Source organism: Etheostoma spectabile, chromosome 8, assembly GCF_008692095.1.
Source record: "Etheostoma spectabile isolate EspeVRDwgs_2016 chromosome 8, UIUC_Espe_1.0, whole genome shotgun sequence".
Taxonomy (NCBI): domain Eukaryota; kingdom Metazoa; phylum Chordata; class Actinopteri; order Perciformes; family Percidae; genus Etheostoma; species Etheostoma spectabile.
The window spans coordinates 28,091,076-28,112,642 of record NC_045740.1 but is presented as its reverse complement, the minus strand read 5'-3'; the positions used below and the strand labels follow the sequence as shown (position 1 = coordinate 28,112,642).

Below are 21,567 nucleotides of genomic sequence, written 5' to 3'. Positions count from 1 at the left end.
TTCTCAAAGGCAGAGCAGGATACCCATTGCTAGCCACTGGGGGACCATAGGCAGTCTGGGGGAACTCATATGAATGTTAAAAAAAAACTCATAGAGTGACATTTTCATGCCATGGGACCTTTAACCAAAATGTGAATGTGTGAATAGCATTTTTCTTCATTTAGAACATGTTTATCTTTTTCAGTGCTAATAAGGGAGAAAGCTGTCCCAGCATTTAGCCTTTGTCTTTCTTGACTTAATGAACTTGTGTAAACTAGGAAGTACTTTTATGTAACACCCAGGCTTTTCATATCTCAGACACATGCAGGCAGCATCTTGGAAGTTTGTTTAACCAAGTGGTGTCTCATTTCATAGGGGTATGTTTTCTTGGTTTCGAGGGACAAAGGTCAGGGGTAAGACAAAGGGGTAGGGGAATGGGAAGGGGTAAGACAGAGAAATGGGATTCAGTCTCAATCCCTGGATTCTTTTTCTTGCTGTGTTTCTAGTGGCGTTTTGATTGAGGTGTTTTGACTTCAAGCGATGGTCCTGTAGGTCCGTCAGTCATATTGTACAGACATTTCATGTTCCCAGAGGATGAATCTTAATGACTTTGGTGATCACCTGACTCTATATCTATCACAACCACTAAGGTTGACATGTGCTGGATGGATCGGTGTGAAATTAAGCACTGCCATTCCCCAAAGGGTGAATTGTACTAACCTTGATAATCCCACTTTTCATGTAGTGCCAGCTTCAACTCAAAAACACGTATTTGTTGTATGACCAAAACACCTGCACAACTTTTTCATCAGCCTCAAGCGTGTTTAGTACATGCTAGCATGCTTACACACTAAGATTGTGAACATGGTAAATGTTTGAATTTAATGCTAGATTTAGCTCAAATCACAGCAGGAAGAACAGCTTCATAGAGCCATCAGCATGGCTGTAGACACTTCCCAGAAGCCACCAGTGCTGTGACTCTCTGTAAGGCTCTTTGGGCCATTCAACCCTCATTGCTGAGATCAAGTTAACCACCCAATCTGGCTCTCAGTGGTTAGTTGAATGGGGTAAGCTAAATGTTTCTATCTTCTAATCCCCCCAGATCTCAGTACAGTAGTAGTATCTGTTGTAAGTGTTTAGAGGAAGGACTTAATGTTTTTTTTAAAGTGCCAGGAGAGTTTAGAGGCCGATACTTTATTTGGTTGATCCCCATCTACGGTTGTGACAGAACAAAGCGCACAAAACACAAGTGTTGGCAGTGGGATGAACGAATGGCTTTGAATGTCTCGTCAAGAAGACAAAGGCAGAACAAAAGCAGTTTTGTTCCTTCATGAGATAAGGTAATCAATTACTCTGTCTTTCTTTGATAAGACTACTGTTTGAAAACCACTGCTCAATGTCATGTTTATTAAACACACGGTTTATGAAGATAATGCTTCTCCTCAGACTTCATATTTGCTTTACATGATTGGCAGTAAAGTGGAGACAATAGTGTGTGTTTGTGTGGAGTTTCTGCATGTGTGGCTATTTCTCAGGCCGTGTAGCAGAATGCACAGTAAATACAATGCATTGTGTGTGTGTTGTGTTGTGTGTGTTGTGTGTGTTTTGGTTGAGAGTCAGGGACAGGCAAAAGGGATGAGCTCCCCGTCCTCCCGGTCTTTGTGTCCCAGTCGTTCAGTACAAGCGCTCTTTGTGCCAGCCCAGAGATCACATGTCACAATATTTGAACAGCTGCATACGATAGTTGTGTGTTTGCTCTTTTCCATCCACACAGAAGGGAGAGATCTGGCTTAACAAGATGGAGAGTGTGAGAACTTGGAGAGCTGAACAGTGAGAAAAAGAGTACAAGTAAATATGCTCTGGGATTCATGTCTGTCTTCTGTTCCTTTGTTGTCGAACTGTCTAAAAAGCCATTGTAATATAATAATGACCCATAGTTTAAAATACACAAGGCATAAACTGGTTCATTACATCACTACATAGGATAAGCACTGCAAGATAAATGTGGGCACAATCATACACCATCAAAAAGAGTGGCATCTTAGAATCTGCCCCAGGGTGAATAAATCAAATCTAAATAGAGCAAGATCAATTTGTTGCTAATGACTTGTGTTAGGAGAGTCATTGACAGCTCCATTCATGCTGTCAGTTCTCATTTGATCCATTAACCCACAACCTTCAATATTAAAGGTGGGAACATGACATCTGGATGTTCTTACACATAACCCTATTGTATAATCTCATCGGCCATCAGTAAAAACATGTAGCTCAGCGTAATTTCTTTCAGGAAGACCTAACTATTAATCAATGCACTCCCAAATCAATTCAGCTGTTACCCTAATAAATGTATGATAAATGTTTTATCATGCTGTGTATAACTGTCGCATATCTGCAACTAGTCTCTCCTGATTGAGACGTATCTCAGCGTAAAGCCTTTCAGGAAGACCTCACTCTTAATCAATGCTCTACCTAACTCGAATCAGCTGTTGGAGGCGTTCACCTTCCTGCTAAACCAATCCGAATCACAGAGTCACAACCCTGCTTTAAATCAGTTTCTCCCTTTACTATCAGCTGTCATTGCAGGCAAAGAGTGTAACCCTCCATCCCCCCTTCCACCTCCAGTCCTTAACTCCAGCTGACCGGTCCGGAGCCTCCTTCGTTCTGGTTTTTGGACTCCTTCGTCACCATCACCGGTGTCTAGATTGCATCAGGGGGTCTGATGGTTCTCTGCCCCTATATATGTACATAGACATGTGGCATATACGAAAGATTTGTATATTGATGGAGTCTAATTGCCAAAGATTTTGTACATTTTATATTGAGCTGTAGAATCAATCTTGTTTGCATATCTGCAAAACATGTGTCTCATGACTGAAATATTAACAGTGCTATAAAACGCAGTATAGAGAACATCAGTGTTTGTAGTCATAGGATATTTAGTGTAAGACCTAAAATTTTCCCAAGGCAAAAATAAGTTGCCAGTTTTTGTCTCCACATGTATTTAAACTTTGAAATAACTTGAACCCTCCGGACACCGCCGTCTTGCAGACATGTCCTGTTGTGTTGTTAACTCCCAGACACTGACTCCGAGCCTGAGGGCTGACAGCAAGAGGCTGCAACACCGAGGGATCTGTGAAAAAAAATAATCATCATCGCAGGAACTAATACTCGCACAATCCCGGCAAGAATCTGAACATTGTACAACAGACGGGCTTGTCTTTGATCTAGGTCACAGCTATTGAAGACTGAAAAAGAACTGTTGATTAGAGCTGAAGAAGGTAAAATACTCTGTCTGTGTCTTGAAAACTACAATAGTTGCTGTTGTTGTTGACGGTGGTCATTGATAAAGTGGACGCCAAGTATGGGTATGTGTCTGTGAATTTGTGTTTGTACAGCTTGTGCTGAGGTATTGGTTGTGCGTGTGTGCCTATGTGTCCTTGTGTGTTTGTCTTTGGTCTCAACGTAAAGACAGATTAGGTATCCGTCCTTGGGGCTGTGTTTGTGCGCAGAGTCAGTGAGTGAGCTGCAGAACGTGGCCAAGCATGGCCATGTTGTATCAAGTTCAAGACTCGACTGAAACCCTGACCTCAGCCTGTTGTCGAATTACTGAGTCAGCATCGGTCCGTGTAAGTTGCAATTGCCATACAAAGCGGGAGCTGAACGGCCTAAAGCTAAAAACTGGATAAACTGTAGCATGTCGTGGGTCAAGCACATTTGAGCCTTGATGCAGAGTGAGCAAACAGCAGCTTATGTTGTCTGTGTGATAAGTCCACGTTTTGGATTGGAGATGGACACAATCCTCCTGCCGACCTTCCAGTGTAGATGCCTGTGCTTTGCTGTGCTGTGAGTAGTGCTGAACTTTGAGGTCATTGTGTAAACCGCAGCTGAGCTTTGCATTGTCTCAGGCTGAAAGGAGAAAGCTGTGTTTACTGACTACTGTTTACAGTTAGTAGTCTGCTCAGGCTTGCAAGTATACAGCAGCTTCGTAGTCACTGTGAGAAAAGAGGGGAGCGATGGAGTGCATGGAAAAGGGGGCAAGAGAGAGAGAGAAAAAAAGACAGACAGAGAGGGCACCTTGGCATTGCAGAGCAGACTCCAATTTAAATTATGGTCACAAGCACAATCTGTTTGGAGTTTGTGTTTTTAAAATGGCCAGGCGCTGCTTAACTAAACCCTCTTTGTCATGCTTGCCAGGTAACACTGACGGCACTTAACATTGTTATGTGCAGAATTCACATTTGAAGATGCTGTTATATAATGTGTTTTTAGGACATGAAAGTATGTTAAGTATGTTCTCGTCGAAACCCAAAAGACAAGCATGGATGGATCTGGAAATAAGCGGGATATGTCTCCTTCAATGATTTGAAAATGATCACACAAGTAAAAATCACAGAGTTAAAATTTGACCCAGTGTGGGTCAATATATTTTATATTATTACACAATACTGGGTTAACATTACCCAGCACCAAAGGGTTGTTATGACCAGTACCCACGGGTCAAATAAACCCATTGTTGTGGCGGGGTCAATATTTAGTGATTGTTATTATTGGCCGATATTAGGCATTTTCCAAGCTATAAGTATTGTATTGGCATTTATAATGGCTGACAAATTATCTCTTTTTTTGTAATATTTATTCATCAGAATCATTTACACTCTTTGATTTTTTTTTTTGTTCAAAGGACTTTACGTTTCACATCTTAAGTCTTTTATACATTTTACTCATCGGAACACTAATATAAACTGATGTTTCTCTGTAAAACAAACAATCATTTTTAAACTGCATTATCCTATTGTCTTAGTGAGGACTCATAAATAACTACAAATAACTAATGGTAGTGAAATCTGTTTATGTTTTGTTACACATTTCTGGATTTTTTTATTTAATATTCTGTTTATCGGCCACAATATCGGAATATCGGATTATTAAATCACCAAATATTTGCATGGGTATCGGCCTTAAAAATCCTTTATCGATCGGGCTCTAATTGTTAGTGATGACAGTACTATGTCAAACTGAACATTTTGCACATTATGCATGCAAATATAAGCATTTACACATATGCAACATACTTTGAAAACATTTGTGTATGTATGCTTTACATCGGATTTCCAGAGAGGCGTTGATAGACAGCTGTTTTTTCTCTGGGCTGACGGCCTGTGAGGATGATATCTGCAGATATGTGGTGTTTTACATTCTTAATCATCATGATACAAACTTCCTCTTCAGCTTTTTTCACCAAACATTGGCTTTTTATCTCCAATCCAAATAAATGAGAAATCTCTTTAATGTGTTCATGTTTTGAGCAGGATAGTGTTATATACAGTAATGTGTCTGCCAGACAAATGTGCAGAAAATACCTTACTCAGGATAATAGAACACACATTTCCCTCACGAGTTCCCATGTGAATTTGAGGTTAAATCAGCTGTTATTATTGCACAACTGGACCTGTGAAGTGTCTAAACCAAGTCCCTTATCATAACGAATTAAGTTTTATGATGAGGGTAACACATGCAGCATGTGCTTCATGTAGACTTGCTTCTTGTTGCACAGCATTTTGATTTTCTCACAGCTATCTTGAGAGTTTATTTTAGTGCTGTAGATAAAAGAGACTGAACCATTAAGTACACATTCTTGCCTGGGTAAAGTATAACCTTGTGGTACAATGTAATTCAACTTATTAAACCATCTAGGTACTTGGATTTACATCCAATTATCCAGATCCATGCTCTGTTGTGTCTGGCTTTTCTTTTTTTTTTACTTTGCCAGCCAGCATATTAACTTCAGTAGGGCAGGCTTGATGATTGATCCTATTAAATTAAAGATTAAGTTATGTTGTGTATTGTATAACAGTTAGAGTAAAATAGGAATTACCAGCCATTAGAGTAAATTGAGTAAGTGGTTAATCTTTAATAAGGGTCTAAATGAGCAGAGCTAACACCTTCACCAACTGCCTTTTCCAGCGCATGTGTGAGAAGACATTATGGACTGTTGAAATATGTTTGTCTTTTTATGCCTGTTTGGATATATATCAAAACAGAACTGAACTGGAAATTTTGACACGGTTTCTAAACAGACAGTGGAAGCCCAAACTTTCTTTTCTACGCATGCTATCGTATATTTTCCCACAAAGTTGTGCTGTTCTCCTTGCTACAAATGTGACACGCTCGGCAATATCTTAGCTAACAAGGCTCTGGATTCTCATTTTGGCCAATACAGGAAGAGAATCTTGTTGCCATGGTAACTGATCATATTTAAAGCCTTGTTTGTGCCAGCTCGAGGGTAAGTGCAGTGATCTGAAACAGGCTGCCAGTCAGGGATTGGTCGGTTGAGGTAAATCGGTGGAATGACGTGGTCGTGGAAATTGGCTGGACTTTTCATAAACAAAGTCGCAGACACAAAGCAAACTCGATGTGCAACTGCTGACGGGCATGAATTGATTTATTGAGTTTGAAAAGCGGCATTAAACTGCTTTTTAGCATTCTTGTGCTGCCAGTATGTAGAGGTGCTGAGAGAGTGCTTCAGAAATCCTACAAAAACCACTCAAGGCTGTCCTGCTCTTACTGTGTTCACTGTGAGACAGAGCTTTGCTAAGGGAATTAGTGTCTGTACATCCTGTTTGTCTTCCAGGTACAACAGTACTCATCAATAGTGACTGTGATCTCTCAATCATGTGTATTCTGGGTGTAGAACTACAGCATTTAGGAAAGTGTCCTGTAGCAAAAACAATCCTGAATAGTATATGTGAATGGGTTTTTTATTTTTTATTTATCCCCAGTGGAATCTTCCCATGCAGATCATTTTATTTATGCCCTTTCTAAACTATACAGTATGTCTCTGAGATTTCTGCTGCCAAATAAGGTGAATGGAATTTCATTAGTGGTACGGCCCAAGAAGAAGTCCCTATTAAGGTGATCCCAGTAAAGTCTGGATTACCCAGAGTATCAGGGACACAGATTCTAAGTCACATTAGCGCCATGGTTCTAAGTGTCTGTTGATACTGAAATGTAACAACAAATACAGTTTTAGATACATTACCAATGCCACCCCATGCAATAACTTTGGTGATTAGTCAAAGGTCCCATGACATGGTGCTCTTTGGATGCTGTTATATCTGAAGTCTCTTTCCCGAAATTTAGCCTTGGTGCAGCCACTAGAACCAGTCCCACAATGAGCTTTCGGGGGCAAGGTGGAGGCCGGGGGTGTGGCCTTGACTAACTTTGCTCGTTTGAAAGTTATGATGTGTCTCTCTCATGGGTGGGCCAAATTCTCTGTGTGGGCACAGCAGAGAAAGGGGAGGTAACATTGCCCCTTACGACCTCATAAAGGTGTGTTTGATGCTAACTTGTCGCCAGCAGTGAACGAACTTTGTTGAGTAGGTCCATTTTGACATGGTTGACATTACAGAAGTCTCTCGTTGGCATCTTATATGCTAGCTACTTCTATGCAAAGTGATGCATGCACAACTCAACTCTGCACACTCTCCTCACATTGGGCAGTGACAAGGGTCTGCAACAGTGCACGGCTAATCCCGTGACAGTTAGCATGGTTTAGCTGCTAAAGCATGTTAGCATGCATGCTAACATGCTTCAGGTGTTGACTTGGGTAAACAATTACCTTCTAATAATACAATGCTAAACATCAGCATGTTATCATAGTCATTATGAGCATGTTAGCATGCAACAATGACAATGTTGAGCAAATAGGTACAGCCTTTCAGGGCCACTGGCATGAAAACTCTTGATCTATTTAAATATAAATTTCAGTGACACACATACCGAAAACAATCCACTCCTGTTGTATTGGTGTGAAAGCAATAGAGCAGCATGGGTACCCATTCAGGGCCAATCCAAATCAGACATCCACAGCAGTTCATTACGGGCACAGCCATACTTAGGCCAGCAGCGTCTGTGTTGCAGAGGATCAGGAAGGGGTCTGGGACACAGGTCACAGCCTTGGCTTTAAACTCTTTTAACTTCTAGGTAAGGTTGAATTTATAACCTACCATGTCCATGACGGCAGTTCACGGACGCAGTAAATGGGGAGCAGTGTGAGAAATGGGACCAGCGTGGACGCACCCTGACCACTGCTGCTTTTTAAGTCCTCACACAGCCCTGGTTTGAGGTCTCCTTTAAACACATACAGTTAAATTTAGATGGGCTCAGACTGACCACAGACACAGCCAGACCTCCTAAAATCTGGCCTCATTGTCTGTCCTTTCTCTCAGCTGCCTTATGTTTTCACTCAGCAGCTTTTTTCCTTTAACCCTCGTATTGTCTTCACTTTCGGGACCCTCTCGTGTCCCTCGGGTCGAATTGACCCAGGACTTATTTGGGGTTTTAAAAACAATTCTGAAATAAAAGTTAACTTCATAATCCATTAAGAAACATATTCTCTAAATTTTAAACAATTGAGATAACATGTATATGTTTAGGGAATGCAATCAGTCTCTACTAGAACACAATTAAAACTGCAAGTTTTTGTCATAAACTTAATTCATGTTCAAATCCACTATGGAAAAAACATAAGTGGTCATTTCCAGAATAATGTTCTGAATTGAGTCAGGAATACATGTTTATTAATGAAAAAAAGGTAAGGCCGTTGATTTTCAGGTAGAAAAAGTGTAACTTTTGAAACTTTTGAAATGGGTCAATTTGACCCGAATGCCATACAAGGGTTAAGAATTTTTTGGGGGGGCGTTTTCCCTTTATTTTTAGAGTGACCGTGAATAGACAGGAAAGGTGGGAGAGAGATGGGGGTTGACACACAGCAAAGGGCCGTAGGTTCGAACCCCGCCCGCTGTAAAGGCCTCGGCCTACATGGGGCGCACGCCCTTACTGGGTGAGCTAGAGGCCGCCCCCACTCAGTGGCTTTTGTTCACTGGCTTTAATAACTCTGTTGGACCTCCTACCACCACACACACAAAAACACCTATCTTTCTACTTCTTTCTTCCTCTACCCATAATGCTCAGGGGCAGCCGACTGGAGCTGGTTTACGTAGTGTTTTCACAGTGTCAGCGCTCATCGGTCTGGAGGAAATTAAATGTTGAAGTTACAGAAGTGGCTGGACTTATGTTACTGAAAATACGGATGTGATTCTGGGGAGACCGTTGTTAAATATCGCTTGTTTGGACTGGGAGGGTTCATATTGTGTTCGTCTGGGAGTTTTAACAATTCATTTGTTTGTTTTTTAATAAAAGTTGAACACATTCTGCCCGCCTCAGTGGACTGTCTTTGCTGTGTGCTTACTGTGAATTCAAGAAATCCAATGTATTAATTAATTTGTGAGCATTTATGTTCAGTTAGTGCTACTGTTTGTGTGTGTGCCATTTGTTACAGTGCAAGATGGTCACCTTGCATCTTAACCTAATCCTGTTTCTTACAATAATGACTAAGCAGCAAGAGAACCACTTTGCTCAACTATTGGATGGGTTGCACGGACATTTTGTTACAGACACCAGAGAATTGATGTTAATCATTTTGGTGATCCCCTGACTTTTCCTCTAGCGCCACCAGCAGGTCAAAGTTGTCTCTTATCAGGGAAATATCCATCAGTGTCAGCTGTACTCTGTGTTTAGTGCTAATTAAGAGAGAGACAAGAGAGAGGACAATACATACATACATACATACATACATTCATTCATTCATTCATACATACAGTAATAATACATTTTATTTAAAGACGCCTTTCATGGCACTCAAGGACGCCGCACAGGGAATTCATAAATTAAGAACAGCAAAACAAATACACATACAGACATACATACATGCACACCTGGACTTAAATTCACACCGGGTCACTTTATCACTTTAACACTGGACTCAACACTGGCACTTTAATAATAATTTATGGTATTTTCTTTGTTTATTTGACGAATGTTCTTATTGTTGTTATTATTGTAATTGTTATTTTGTTCTCTTTATACTGACTTTTTTGTCTATTTTTTATTCGTTTTTTCTTGCTACAACTGCTGAATTTTCAATTTCCTCGCGGTAGTCATCCCAAAAGGATCAATGAAGAGAAGTCTAAGTCTAAGTCTAATTAGCAAATGTTTGCATGCCAACACACTGTGAGGATGGTGGAGAGAGTGAACAGTTACCGGTAGCTCAAAGCTCTATAGTGACTAATGCCTCATTTACATGGTTCGGCTCGGCTCAACTCACTTTGGTACCAGGTCCTTTTCTCTATTTTTGTTTTTTACAGAGGAACATGTGCACTTTGTCAATCGTACGGCTTTACGTGGATTTGCGGGCTACCCTTTATTTACATGTTGGCCGAGTGAATAAAAATGATGGAATGATGTATGCAAGTGGAAAGTGTCAGATGCTCGAGCAGTAGAACCTCTTCTCCTCTGCTGCCCAGTGCTCACTGGCCCGTAGCAGTGTCCTGATGGCAGGCCATGAACATGATGGAAGCACCTATTAGTATCAGTGCTCATCATCATCCCATCTACCTACTCATGCTCACAGTGAGGGCAGAGAGAGAGAGTATGTATGTGAGACTTGTCGGTGACAACCTCAATATGGGATAATAACTGACACAGTCTCTGTCAGAGAACTTGCTTTAACCTGCATAAATCTAGAGTCTGACATATGTTCAGACCACCATGCACACATGCAGGCACAAACGTGTGGACATAGACACTGTTCTGTTCCCCTACAACCTGCTGTAGTATATACTGCATGGGAAATGCATATATAATGCTTAGTGACATCTTTTTTTTTTACATAATAAAAAAAGGTCCAATGATACATGGGAAGACGGAAGCATTGGGAAAGCAACGTGTGACCTCAGAAAGTCTAGCATTATTACATTTTATTTAAAACATTTTTAGTAATTAAAGTAAATAATCCTGTGCAGTGTCTGCTGGGTGTAGAAAAAACAGATGGCTTTGGAGACATCGGTGCATGTTTTATTAAAGGGGCGCCGTGGCGCGACCGCTAGCTCACCCAGTAAGAGTGTGCGCCCCATGCATGCTGAGTCCTTTTTTTTTTTATTTGATAAAAAATGTGTTTAAATATCAAGACATTTCTTTAGACACAGGTCACAAGGAATTGTGTATTAAGTGGCGTACATAACCGCTGCATTTAATGACACACCCGAGGCTGGGAGGTGTCTGGATTTTTGTCCAACTGAGCGTGCCCAAATTTCATTTTCAATTTCTGTCCATCAGGAAATGATGGTTACACACATGCACACACATGCACACACACACACACACACACACACACACACACACACATGAATTACCTCTCTACCGTGAAACAAAATGAGAAAAATAAAGAAAAACGGAAACAGATGGCCACCAACATTGAGAAGTGTGTCTACTCAGGATCAGTGAGACATGTTTCTGAGTTGCTAAATACCTTGCAAAATACATGACATCAGCTCAGAAAAAAACAGCATTGGATTCTCCCACAACAAGATAATTTCTCATCTCGGGCAGAACTGGAGCTAGCCCAGACCGTTACACAAGAGTCTGGACAAAAAGCCTGGACCATGATCACTCATGTCATCGTTGGGAATGAGTGTGAAATTGACAGAGACCTACTTTCCCTCAAATGGGATGTTAAACATTGAAGTCTTTTTCTGAAATCTGTCATTTTCTCGATGAACATGGAACGTTATTTGACGCTTTCATTGCTGTGGATTTTGCCAATTCTTTTCCCCCAACATTCAAGTCTGTAAAATGCTTGTTATTTGTATGGCTGCAGGGTGTTTATCATTATGCAATTATGGCACATAGGCTGTTCAGAACATGTTCAGGGTGCTGTCACTGTGTTAGTTTCTGTATTTGTACTACTGTTAAAGCTACACCTAAAGCTCAGTGTGCACCGCAGTATTTATGTAATCTCTTGACGCTTGTGTTGTCCTCCCAGGTCAAAAACATTACCACTCTTTTTTTTTTTTTACCCTTTTTATGACATTTGACATTTTCAACACATCATTTTTTTTCATTTTTATTTCACTAACACTTACTACCACTAGCTTTACACTACATTTTGGAATTCATGGTCAATAACCCTCATTTGTACAGAAATACACCTAATTTTTAAGTTAAGAAAGCAGAAGTTATGAATTATTTTGACTAATAGTTAAGATCTGAGGAACGTATGTTGAGTGGTTGAGTTTGGTCAGGATGCTGATTTTCATTTACACACAAAATTCAATGATTAATTGTATTTGCAAAAAGCGTTTTTTGTGGTAATTTGGTTTAAGACAACGCTATGTTGCTGATATAGACATTTTTATAAGGGGTCAAATTTGGGACACAGGAGGGTTAATTCAGGAAATACATTGAGGTCGTTTCTGGATAGCTTTCATGCATCTGTCTGCTATCTGCAGAGTTATAAATAGCTCCCTGTAGGAGAGGCTGAAGTGGGGTGGGCCAGCGGGTCAAGCTGCCACATATTGCTGCTCTCGTATGTCTCGTAACACATTTCTGCATTCTGGCCCGTGGCAGTTTAAAGTGCTCATAGTGTGGGGACAGCTGAGCCAGAGACGAGCCCGACATCTCACGTCGGCAAGCCAGAAGTTGTACATGTCAGTCAGTCAGTCAGGTAGAATCATCCTTTTACAGTGTAATAGCTCCACTCCACTAAACTCCACCTTAAAAAGACGCCCATTGTGTCTGTGAGCATGCATGCGGTCTGAGTGCTCCCACTTGTCAGCTGGTGGGAGCGTCAACATCAGCCCCCCCTCCCCGCCCCCGGCCCATCCCTTCCTCCCTCCTTCCTTAAATGCGTCAGACCAATCAGCGCCCGGGGAGATAAACACATGAGAATTCCCCCCCCCCCCCCCCCCCCCGGTCTCGGTTACCATGACAACGAGCACTGGTCCAGGCAGCATCTTGCTGTGGTGAAGAAAGAAAGGGTTTGGGGGGGGGGGAGATACGGTGGGAGGAGAGGCAGATGAGGAAACAGAGGGAGGAAAATTAGAAAGAGGACAATTCCCAGCCAGAGGAAAAGCTTGTGCCATGTCTTCCCTGTATACAGTGAGTACTTTGCCTTTATCATCCTCCTCCATGAGCCTCATCATATGCGAATGAATGAGATTTGATGCCGTCCATTGTCATCTGTATTTGATATCGTGATATGGCAGTTGCCTTTGAAGATTTCTGGGATGACATCATGTGTAATTCCTTTGTTATGTTGGGAATGTGTGCAGCCCGCCTCACCTTAGACAACCCTTTGTCTGAATGCATCCGTCAGAGTCCACTGATCCTGTGTGCATGGCTGATGACTAGCCTCTGGTAGTAAACAGAGGCGTGGTGGGAACCAAGGTGCTAAACGCAAATTAGAGGCAGTTTTCTAGTGTGGCGAAACGCTGGGCATCCGCTCCTGACTCCTGATCCCAGTTGTATTTTTTACCCCTCCATTGCTATTCTTCCAAGTTTGTCTTCCTCCCTCATTTTCACACAAGCAGACCCGGTTGACATCCTGCGTCCCCCTGCGGTTTGTTTAATTAGCAAATCTGTGCAAATCCAACTGGGACAGCTTGTTCTGGCTGGATACCTCATACGTGGAACCTCATATTAGTACTGCAGTAATATGTGAGAAGATGTAATGCAATGTTAAACTTTTTTTTAACAATTAGAGAAAGACGTACACATCTTTTAATCATGCGCATAACCTTACCTGCAGAAATACTAGGTGACTAACTGACTAATCTCCTCTAATAATAAGGTTAAGAAATCCTTGTTTTGAGTTGGAAGAAATTACAGAGCTATTATGCATTTACACTGGTATGCAGCGGTACAGAGCCAAGTGAGGAAGTGTGAAGTTTAATTTTTTTTTAACACCCTAAAAAAAAGCATTACAGAACTCTTATAATAAGCATGTCTAGCTACACTAATGATTACTTCTTCTTCTACCACAGACAGACATGCCTGTGAAGGAGCAGCACAGGCTCCTGTACTTTCACTGCTGAACCAATCGTGTGTGACCTGTTCATTCCAATCTGGGTTGTATTGCGCCTAATTCAAAACACATGCCTGTATCTCTTCTCATATTTATAATTCCATCCATCAACTATTCCTGTACTTTTTCCTCCTCCCTCTTATACAAATAGGTTTTTTTTCTTTTTTAATCTCTTGTCAAGTGATGTGCAGTCCGTTGAATCAACAAAAGTAATGAGTTCTTCCATGCGGCTTTATTCAGGCTGAAGTTTGCACACCATCTTTGTGAGGGACTACAAATGTCATGTGGGTCTGTGTGCTCTCAAAAACCGGCCACAGGGGCCTATCTGTCCAGCGACAGGAGGTGACAGGGTGGTGTCCGCCTTGCTGGATGCTCGAGAGGGAGAGACCGACTCTGTAATGTGCAGAGAGCTGATAGTAGCACGGAAGGGTTCCTCCTTCCAGCTTTGTATTCAGTAGAGATGAATAGATGAAAACATGTGTCTGATCAAAGTGCATTGAAGGTTGTCTTGAGCAGCCATGTTTTGAGTTGTCTTTGTTTTTGGTGAGCCAGTTGTTGGCAGTGGCACATTTGAAGCAGCAGTGGCTTTTAGGGAGGGTCTGAATGTCATCGACCTTTCTTCTGAATCAGCCAAGACACTTGGGATAATCACCACAGCTGGTAAGATGTTCTTTGGATTTGCAGTCTGGTTGTTGATGTATAGCCTACAGTATGTTTCTGTAATATGAGTATAGGCCTTGGATGTGTTCTGATTCAGACGTAACAAGTAATATAGCAGTGATGCATATTTTGCTGTGGGAGCCTAAGACTTACCACACTGTTGTCCATGTGATGTCTTCCCATTTGATAGCAATTGTTTGAAACTTAATAAAAAGGATTTCCATAAGCTGTAACCTTAAGTGGTGTTCCACTTGGGCAAACTTAAGCTAAAAAACCACGGCACAATCCACGTCTAGGATTTGTTTAGTGGGAATTACATTGTTCAAGATTTAACAATTGGAAAAAGACACTTGCAGACGGACACAAAATAAACTCATTCCGACTGAGAAATTACATCCATGACTTTATGTCACAAAACCATAAATTACTTATCACTTCTTTAAATGCTGCCTTTATTTTTTGATTTTTTTTTTTTTACAGAGGTTATGCAATACAGATGGGTGCCACAGACCCTGTGCTCATCGAATCACTCTGATGACTTAATTAACAAATCATCAACAATATAATGACTGAGGATCCCATGCATGGTATTTTCATAGAATTTGATCATGTTGAAATCTACTTGACTGTTATGTTCTGATGGATTGTAGGCCTACTAATTGTAGTAATTCATAATTAAGTTCTGTTAAGGGCCGTCAGTTGTTGACATCAACCTCTCTAAACATCTAACGTCCTGTCAGTCACAGTCACACACACACTTCACAGTGAATGAGAATTGTAATAAAATCTATTGGCTATCATGTAAAATCATGTAAAATCCCGCCCGTTGTGTAAACCAGTCCTAATGTTTCTGACTCCATGTAAAGGCAGCAGAGAACTGCTGCGTCACGCTGGAAGAGACCAATCGGATTAAACTAAGTTAAAACATGCAGGCTCAGTCCAAGGAGCAGTGGGGCGTCACACATTACATATTCAAATAAATCCGGATAATTTCTAACATAACACTGTGTCGTCTTTAAACACCGTCTTATACGGCACCGTACTCTAGCTTCGGCAGGAATTACACTGAACTAATTAGCGGAGGATGTTTCGGTAACGTGTTTTTTTGTATACCTTTTTGTGTGTCCCCCCCTCCTTCTCGTGGTTATGGTTTCGACCGATCCCCCTCTGTCAGTTTCAAGTTGCGCCTTCTCCCTCTGCTGTGTGTTGCTCCTTGCTCTGGCCTTGACGAGCTTAAACCACTTAAACGGGACAGTTTTACGGGAAATTCAGGATACACACACGAAAATGGATTCATTCCCGCCACACACGAGGGGATTATAAACACACGGGATTCAGAGGTAAGAGGACATGTTACTCCCGGTCGCTTGACAAACGCGGTGCATTTTGTAACGTTACCGTGGGATACGAGGACTGCACCTCTGCACGTTTGAGAATGTCACGGTCCGTTGGTTTTAATAGAGCCACTAACGATTAAACTCCACGGCCCTGTAATACATCTGACATTTTACATCTGCATTGTACATGCACAGTGCTGTAATGGTGCATCAGTGCTCATTAGCCAACCCTGTTTTTATATCAGTCAACTGATCTGCCTGTGGAATGTGTTACCCTCACTCAGTCATATTTCAATATCCTATGTATCTTGAAAATGATGTGGTTTAGAAGCCTTTATCGACAAATACCATATGGGTATGATTGAAATTTCCACATAACTACAGTCTATGCCTCGTTCAACTACTGTAACGTTACTTGATCTGAGTCTCAGGAGACAGTAGTTACACAGTCGTTATGGTAGTCTTTGTATTGAACATTACTGCAACCACATGCATTACCTTTTGACATATTTAACAAACATATGTCGCATAAGGGTATAGCACAAACCAAGTTCCAATGTTGTGATTGAAGCCACTTAAGTACAATGCGTTTCTGTTTCTGGATGCGTTTTTAATTAAGCAGCTTGTTTTCATACTTAGTGTTATCCAAGTCACAAACTGAATTATGCATTATGTTATATCTGCGATGATATCGTTCCTTCTCGATTCTGAGGGGTGTAGTTCCGATGCACCCGATGTGTGCCCAGAGGTCTTTCATGTTGTACAATAGAAGTTTGGCATCATATGAGCCACAAGTCACCCATATTATCTTACTGATGCTCTGTTATTGGTCTCGTTGAGTGACTTCACTCAGATTTCAACAACAGTAACAATACCATATTATTCCAGCTGACCCAGATTGGACTAGAGATGGTCCGATACCATTTTTTTGCTTCCCGATGCCGATTCTTGCGTATCGGCTGATACCGAGTACTGATCCGATATCAGTGTGTCTATATTTTATTATGTTTTAACAACTGCATACTACTATCCTTGTATGGATGTGATATGATTTCTATCTTTGTCAGTCTGGCTCAGGGTAAACCCTCAAACAATGAATGCCACATAACTTTCTTTTATTATCCAGTTTGAGAGTCAGCTATAACGGGAAAAGCTGTTTTTTTTTAGAATTACTTTAGGTGTTTATTACGTGATATCGGGTCGCTGTATAAACTCCAGTACTTTCCGATACTGATACCGGTGTTTTAGGCATTATCGGAGGAACATCTCTAGATTGGACCATCCATCAACACGCAGCTACAAGAGTCAGTCTGTGGCTTAGTGGAGCGGTAAGGACTTGACCTGACAGGACAGAGACTCTTATCCTGTCTCAGTTGAGTGATGGAGCATTTGTTTTATTGATCAGTGATATTGACCTCTGTTGCATTTCATCCACCTCCTTTTTTCTTTTTGTAGCAGCTCCAATGCTAGAGTTTGGGCATCTTATCTGAGATCACAGCGTGTTGCAACACAGGCAGATATGCTAATTGGGAGGGGCTACCTCTGTTAAGCCGCATTTGTTATCATAACTCCTATTTTTCCTCTTACGAGATCAGGATGTGGAGCAGATGAAGGAGGAGGATGTTTGCTTGGTGGCTGACTCAGCACAAGACAGAGCTGGAGATGCTCTGTGGTCTGGCTGGAAGGACAGCTTGGTGTCAGTCTGACATTTGCAGTTTTGGGAAATCAGTCAGACTTGCATTGAATCCTTTAGGACTTTGACCTTGTGAAATCTCTATTTAAAAACCACAATAGGTTATCATTTACTGGTGGCCCTTCAGTACAATGGAATGAAGACCAGAAATGACAGAAAAAAATAACCTTTTTTTTAGTTTTCACCTCTTTAATCAGCAATCACAATAGCTAAGATTCAGGATTTTAAATCCTTTATTAATCCCACAATGGTGAAATTCACACTGTTGCAGCAGCAAGAGACAGGGGAAAAGTACAATACACTCTAAGAGATAAACAAACCATAGATAAATATGAATAAAGAAAATAAATAGTAAAATGTATATTGCAGTATTGCAAAGTCACACTGTGTTTGTGTGGTCTACTGGGAGCAGTGCTGATTGTACAGTTGAGGTCAACTTAATTTTCAAAGTGGTAATTTGCATTGGGGTTAAGGGTTTTTTATTTTTTAGATTATTTTTTGTGGGCTTTTCCCTTTATTTCATTGTGACAGTGGATAGACAGGAAGCAGCAACGTGCTGCAGGTTGGACCCGGACCCGGGCTGCTGCAAAGGACTCTTATTGGGTGAGCTTGAGATTGTCCCGGGTCATTAAATGATTAACCCTGAATGAGACCATATAATTTTGTATACCATCAGAGATTTTGCTATATTGTTAAAAACAAGGCAACCACTAGGCATTGTCAAACAACTGGGGACAATGTAGAAGCCAAACACCAATATTCCCATTTTAGCTTCTGAACTAAATGTCCACAAAATGTACTAATCTATTGCTATTGTGATGAAAAATAAGATACACTGTACTGTCCAACCCTATTTATTTTGTCCTAGGTCATTTTCCTCAACAAAGTGGCACTCAGGCGCTATCCCAAACACCATTTGTCATAACAGTTGATTTGACTTTTTAGCATGGTTTTTCAAAAAAACATTGATTGTTAAAGGTTGTGTGGATGTGTAGAGGGGAAAAATGAAGCTGAGTGTCTCTGACCTCCGGCTGACGGTCTCGCAGAGAGGAGAGAGTAAATTCCTGTCTAGCTCTGACCCCCCACGACCCTACAACGTACCACCGATTTGGAAACGCACTGCTAGATGAAAGGAAGGAAGGGAGTCCTCCTGAAGGCAGCTCCTGCTGTATCATGATCTGATAGATGTACCCAACTGTCCGGTTTAGCCTGGAGGTCCGCTGCTGTGGTTGACTCGTCAGAACCCGCTGATGTCAATCCATCATGCGTATTGTAGCTTGCAGTAAGTCCTTACAAGGCGTCTGTAGCTAGAAGCCAATGGCATGTTGTTAGCTGTTTGGTGGCGTTGTTTGGCAGCAAGCACTTTACTGTAGGGGAATCAGTGTGTTGAAGGGCAATTATCATGTTCCCCCCCCCTTCAATTTGTCCTTTACTGAATGAGGTCATGTCATGATAGCGTATTCCTGAGAGTTGAGTCAGACATTGTAAAACCCAACAGGCTAGTAGAAACCATTAAGTTACCATTAATGTTAGCAGGTTTCATATATATATATATATATATATATATATATATATATGGAAGCTTGAAAGTTTAACCCTTGTGTTCCTGTCAAATTGAAAATCAACACTTGTCTTTTTCAACATGTTTGACGCTTTTTTCAATGTTTGTCACTTTTTGGGATGTTTTCAACACTACGTAACACTATTAACTCTAGTTTTAAGGTTATTTTTGGAATTTATGGTCAATAAACCTCATATATATATATATAAATATATATATATATATAGGAAATTATACCTAATGTTTGAGTTAGAAAAGCAGAAATTGGGAATTATTTAGACTAAAATTAAAGGAATGTATGTTGATACTACTGTCTTGATATACTATTTCAAAACCACTTACATTCTTTTTTTTTCAAATGCAATATAATTGAATTAGACAGCCCAAAATTAATGGAAGTAGAGATTTATACTTGCCAAAGAGCATTGTGTGGAATCAGTCATGTTATTTTGGGTAATTACTATAGGGTAGATAAAAAGAACATTGGCATAGGAAAAACAGGTCAATTTGACCCGAGGACAACATGAGGGATAAATTCAAGACCTACAGTATGTCAGGATATAACCCTACGTCTTGAGGTCCTGTGAGGACATGTGAGATGGTTGATGCTGATATATATCTATCAGCTACTATTCTCCTTCCCTACTACCTAACATTTTTAAACTTAGCAATATGCAGGACCAACAGCAATGCCACTGGTTGATGTTGTGTTTATGACTTACGAGCATGGTCCCCCATGGTCCTTTTGCTTTGATGATTTCTCACAGCTCCAGATTAAAGACTTACTTCTTAATTCTGTTTCTCGTACCTTGCAGGTCAGAAATAGGCCATTGTGACAAATGAGACAAAGGCCAATGCGACATTTTGCCAGTCTGCTGACCCTTGAACACAATCGTACATTCCCCACTGTGTGTGTGATGAATGACATAATGTATGGATTTTACGGCTAAATATACTAAAGTTGCAGGTGTACAGAGGATTCCTACAAAAGTATTGTTTCAAGTTGAGCAATATCAGTTTTTCTAGTGTGGCTGTAAAACTTTGTAGTAGTTCATGAATTGCATCCTGTACGTGTTATGTGTCATGTCTCGAATAATTCCCATCAAAGTTCCAGTGAACCCTTATCAAAATGATTGCGGGTTAATGATCTTGTTAAATGGAACTTGCCTTGACTTTTGCCTGCTTCATTAACTGGGTATCTGCCAAGGGGGTAAGCGAGCATCCTGAAAGCGTACCTCCTATAGGGAGATTCTGAGGCTAACAAGCCATCACCTTCCGCTAGCATTCCATTGACTCCCATTCATTTTGCCGTCACTTTGACAGCGAATAACTTTACATCTGAAGCGTTTAAAGACTCTATTTGTCCATTGTTTTTTTCCAAAGAAACACGACAATGTATAAAAGGCTCCAATACCTTGTATCTCACGTTATGGCTCCATAGCAGCCATCACCGGGAAAGTGCTTCTAATTGTCTTCACTGGTCTCTGTCAAAGTCTATGGCGTCACTGTGTCCATTTCTTATACTGTTTATGATTTTTGTAGGGTCTTAAAGTCTTGAAAAAAATTTAAAGATAAAAATTCTTGTGTTCTAGGTCTAAAATAAACTTAAACCGGTCTTAATTTTCCTACTTCTAATGCTGTTTTGTTTTTTGTTTTTTTTTAATTTATTCCGTGTTGTGTTTTTTTCTTTCGCTAGTCCAACCATAATTTTGCTATATTATGACTACAAATGAGAACACGATGCAATTTATTTATTGCAGCCAATCAGCTCGCGAGTCTCTTTTGGATTGTACCACAGACATAATCCAGATTTTATTCTTCAGATATAGGGAAGTGCAAGTTAAGGGATACAACTTTCCTTCATAATAGTCTTAAAGTCTTAAAACAGTCTTAAATTTGACTTGGTGAAACCCGCAGGAACTCTGATTAAGCAGACTGCTGTCTTGTGAAAGGTGATACTTGTTTTCAGTCCTTTTTTTAGCTCATTGTTTGATAAACAATGTTAACAACCATACCGGCCCAGTTACCTGTACCTGTTACGTGGAAGGTGTCTTAACCATTTGGATACCAAGACTCCCCCATGTTACCTGGGTCCTTACTTTAACCTGTTTGGTCTGGGAGCTCAGGGCTCAATCCGAGGGGCGGATTAAACGGTTGTCTTTCAAATCCCCTCTGCACGCAATTGGATAGCGCTCCAACCAACCAGAGCAACTGGTTAATTTTTCGCTGTATCCGGTCGGCAAAACTCACACTTCTTCCTCTTTTTAAGAATGATTTCAGTGCTTGACTACAAGTCTTCAAGTGCCGCCGCCAAAGCCGATTCCAAAGACCGTTGTTCGCCAGCTTCTTTGTTTTAGCAGGCAATTCACACGGAATTCACCTTATGTTAAGCCCGCCCACCGATTCTATACACAAT

The 21,567-nt window shown here is 40.8% G+C and overlaps 1 protein-coding gene and 1 long non-coding RNA gene across 16 annotated transcripts in view; one reads left to right on the top strand and one right to left on the bottom strand.

Moving 5' to 3' along the window:
* The window catches only part of LOC116694331 (uncharacterized), an 11,186-nt gene extending 4,820 nt beyond the window's left edge, over positions 1–6,366 (bottom strand). The window contains exon 1 of the long non-coding RNA XR_004333109.1: positions 6,355–6,366. This is a non-coding gene — a long non-coding RNA (uncharacterized LOC116694331). The remainder of the gene's footprint in view (positions 1–6,354) is intronic.
* Positions 1–21,567, top strand: part of mical3a (microtubule associated monooxygenase, calponin and LIM domain containing 3a) — a 192,945-nt gene that overhangs the window by 17,734 nt on the left and 153,644 nt on the right. For 9 of the 15 annotated variants that reach the window (XM_032524022.1, XM_032524021.1, XM_032524020.1 and 6 more), the window contains exon 1: positions 15,645–15,900. The exons of 3 other annotated variants lie outside the window; for them this stretch is intronic. The gene's annotated coding sequence lies outside the window, so the exon portion shown is untranslated. Of the gene's footprint in view, positions 1–15,643; positions 15,901–21,567 lie in introns of those variants that run through there. 3 more of the 15 variants (XM_032524012.1, XM_032524011.1, XM_032524010.1) reach the window with 1 other exon arrangement.